Here is a 4,769-nt window from a genome sequence, read left to right as displayed (position 1 = left end):
TCATTTAAGCTTAAATTAGGTAAGAATCTCGGAATTTGAGATACCCAGCTGTAAGTCTGTAAATATTTGTATATTGACACTAAAAAGTTGTCTCAAAACCTACATATGGTAGGTACACTCTTGGCATAGGCAGGTCTAGCCGTTTCGAAGATACGGGGCAAAAAGTGCCACAAACGGTAACTCAGTCTTTAAGAGAATGGAGTGTCCGATTTTAATAATTCAAAAAACATTTTATTTGTATTGACAAGATGAACATCTGATTAAATTTTCATAAAGGTCTTGCGGTTTCGGAGATCTAGTGAAAAAAGTAAAAAAAAGCCATTTGGCGGTCAAAAATGATCATTAGACATATGCACATACAATTATCAGATATTTTATAGAGATTTTAACAAGTATAAATTTTGTTTACATTCTTATGGGTGGAGAAAAACAAGTGCATGTCAGATTGAATTTTACGGTTTATTAAAATTGCATGAAAAGCTTACAAAAGTGTACAGATAATTAAATAATTGCTTACAAAAAACCATACATAATCGAGACTCTAATGTGCGTTTGTGGAATCAAAAAAATGTCTTACATTTCAATCAAGATATAGAAGCGAATATGGAATCGGACAGTAAACCATCAGAAATTCCAAAACTACGTAAGACCGTTATTGGATCCAGCAAATACAGCAAGATACCTCGCGAAGAAGGTCGGACCAATATGTTTACATCGAAAAGGTCTCGCTGCGTTCAACTTCATCAGTTTCTGACTCAAGACAGGAAGTAATATCATCTAGTAATAGTGCATCTACAAGCCTCACTCAACCACATTCTGATGTCAAGAAACCTCCTAATTCATGGCAAGTAGTCAATTTCAAAAAAAGAAAAACTTCATTTGAACCATTAGGAATAGATGTCAAAATTCAAAACCGATTTTCGGCCCTTTCAACAATAGAACAGCTAATGATGACAACTCAGTTAAACCGGCTCCAGTCAGTAAGCCCCCTCCAATATTTATTTACGGAGTTGACGATATTAATGATATGTCTAATCAATTAAATGAAATAATTCCGCACGATCAATATTTCCTGAGAAGTTTAGCTAACAATACATTTAAAATTCTATGTAATTCTGTCGACCATTTTCGAACTTTATCCAGACATCTAAAAGAAACAAATGCCGTATATCATACATATCAATTAAAAGAAGAGAAGGCTTATAGGGTTGTTCTTAGAAATGTACACTTTTCAACAAGCACAGATGCAATTAAATTAGAACTATTAAAACAGGGTCATGTCGTACGTAATATCCTAAATATTAGACATAGAATAACAAAAGAACCTCTTAATATGTTTTTTGTTGATCTGGAACCAAATAGAAATAACAAAAATATTTATAACATTTACAAATTATTCAACTGCATAATACGCGTCGAACCACCGAGAAAGTCTAACAACATTATACAATGCACTCGCTGTCAACTCTTTAATCACACCAAAAAATACTGCAATAGACCATTTGCTTGCCTAAAATGCGGTGACAATCATAATACTATAGCTTGTACCAAAGATCCGAATGCTCCGGCATGTTGTTATTTTTGCGACGGTGCTCATCCAGCTAATTATCGCGGTTGCTCATACTTCCAAAAAATTAAAGAACAAAGAAACAAAACTCCAGTAAATCAATCAGTCATAAATCCAAATCCAAATAACCAAAATTTTAAAAATCCTAATAATCCTAATTCTAATAATAAAGTAAACAACATTTCTCCGGCCTAAATCCAACAATTCAAAATTCATCCTATGCAGACATTGCAAAAAACAATTACTCTGCTTCTAATCATTCACCTTCAAATCCCGATTCTGATTCTCTAGCAACACTTATTTTAGAATTTAAAAATATCTTCAATCAGCTTTTGCAACAGAACACCATAATAATAAATATGTTATCCACGTTAGTCAACAACAAAAGCAATGGCAAAAATAATTAAAATTGCTGAATGGAATGCCAACGGTTTAATACCTCACAAAAATGAAGTAGAATGTTTTTTAAAGTTAAACTTAATAGATATCTTATTAATCTCAGAAACTCACTTCACTGAAAAAAACTACTTCAAAATTTATAACTACACTACTTATAATTCAAATCACCCAAGTGGCAGGGCTCGCGGCGGTTCGGCTATATTAATCAAAAATAATATAAAGCATTTCGTTCTACCCATATTTCTGATGATTTTCTACAAGCAACTCAAATTTCTGTTGAAACAAATTTATATAATTTTTGTGTTTCTGCTGTTTATTGTCCACCAAGATTCAAAATTTCTTGTGCTCAGTTTTCTTCATTTTTCTCTCAATTAGGTAATAAATTTATCATTGGTGGTGACTTTAATTGTAAACATATTGCCTGGGGTTCTAGACTGACTACAGCCAAAGGAAAGATTCTTCATGCAGCCATAGGGCAAAATAACCTCTCCTTTATTTCAACTTGCAGTCCAACTTATTGGCCTTCTGACCCTACTAAAGTTCCAGACCTTTTAGATTTTTTTATTGTGAAAGGTATTGATCTTTCAAATCTCAATTTGAATCTAGTTACGATCTCTCTTCAGATCATTCTCCAATACTTGTGACGTTTAGCACATTTCCTACTCCAGTTATCAACAATCATATTCTACACAACAATCTTTCTAACTGGATTCAATTCAAATCCATACTTGATTCAAAATTATTTCCAAAATCTAGGCCTACAAGCGTTATTGATATAGAAAATAATATAGATTATTTTTCTGAGATTGTACGTGAAACAACCAAGCAGATCACCCCGAACATTAATCCAAGAAATGATAATCTAATAATTCCGCAAGAGATTAAGAAGCTAATTGCACAGAAAGCGACAAGAGCAAGACGAACCTGGCAACATTCTCATCTACCAACGGATAAGACATCGCTTAATCATCTCAATAACACGCTGAGGAAAAATGAAAGAATGGAAGAATTGTACATTCAGGTCGTATATATTGCAGTTAAATAGGTACGATAATTCCATATGGAAACCAATCAGAAACAAAAGTAAACCCCTGCAACAAAACCCTCCTCTGAAAATAACCACCAAAACGGATTCATTTGGGCAAAAGCAACGAAGAAAAAGCGGAGGCATTTGCTGATCATCTAAGTAGCATTTTTAGCGCTCGAAATATTTCCCAGAATAATTTAATTAACAATTTCGTAAATCAACCATACATTCTACACCGTTAGGACATTTTTCACCCAAATGATGTCTTATGTGAAATAAAAAGATAAAAATAGATCTTCGCCAGGTATGGATAAAATTACTCCAAAGATGTAAAAGATTGCCTACAAAAGGTATCTTATATATAACAAATATTTTCAACGCCATACTTCAATACAATTATTGGCCACAGCGTGGAAGACTGCAGAAATTATTATGATCGCTAAACCAAACAAAAACCATCACACTGCTAGTTCATACCGTCCTATCAGTCTTTTTATCGATATTATCGAAATTTTAGAGAGACTTTGTGTTGCAGAGATTGTCAGAAGATCATCCGAATGATAGTTGGATTCCTCACCATCAGTTTGGCTTCAGAAAAAATCACTCTCTACAATTCAACAATACAACAGAACGGTGTCTCGTATTCTTGAAGCCATGAATAGAAAGGAACACAGTGTAGCCGTATTCTTAGATGTCAGTCAGGCTTTCGATAAGGTTTGGCACTCAGGACTCCTATATAAAATCAAAAAACTTTTCCAAACTACTTCAATATCTTAAGCTCATATTTGCTTATAGAAAATTTAGAATCAAAATTAAAGATGTGACTTCGAGCATCAGAAATATAGAATGCGGGGTACCACAGGGCAGTGTGCTAAGCCCTGTACTTTATCTTCTTTTCACAACGATATGCCCACAGATGATCTTCTAACCATATGCACTTACGCCGATGACATAGCAATTATTTCATGCAATTCCGATATTAGAACAGCAACTTGTCAGTTACAAAATTATTTATCTAGTCTCGAAAAAATGGTTTTTAGATTGGAATATCAAAATCAATATCGAAAAATCTCAGCACATAATTGTTTCTCTAAAACATCACAACAGTCCACCTATCATCATGAACAATTCAATAATTCCACTATGCAATTCTGTTAAATATTTAGGCATGCACATTGATTCGAAATTGACATGGAGAACGCACATTGAATATAAAAAGAACAAAATCCAACTGAAAATAAAAGATTTTTACTGGCTTTTGGGAGGAAATCTGAAATCTCTCTCGATAACAAAGGTACTTTGTATAAAACTATCATAGTGCCCATTTGGACTTATGGAATCGAACTATGGGGTTGCTCTTGCAAATCTAACATAAACATCATTCAAAGTGCCAGAATATCCAAAATAAAAAATTTGCGTATCCTTTATATGCGCCTTGCCCCTTGGTATATTTCGAATTTTGCCTACATAAGGATTTGAAAATCTCAACAGTCAACGAAATGATCAGATTAGAAGTTCATCTTTTACACAACAATTAATCCAGCATACAAATCCTACAATTCAAGCGATTCAGAGACCGATAAGAAGATTGAGCAAGAAATGGCCTTCCGATCTACCAAACACCTAGCCCAATGTCTGCACGCGTCCTGACGTAGTACGCGGCATACATCATCACGTCATCGTTCATTTATGTTATTATTTTTGTATTACTGTTTTAATAATTTTTATTCAATTTTTTCATTTTATATTCAATGTATTGCATTTTTTGTTTTTTTG

This window comes from Ctenocephalides felis, unplaced genomic scaffold, assembly GCF_003426905.1.
Source record: "Ctenocephalides felis isolate EL2017-DRISC unplaced genomic scaffold, ASM342690v1 CF-g0.4_SCAFFOLD_03571, whole genome shotgun sequence".
NCBI lineage: Eukaryota > Metazoa > Arthropoda > Insecta > Siphonaptera > Pulicidae > Ctenocephalides > Ctenocephalides felis.
Note: the sequence above shows the minus strand (reverse complement) of the source record.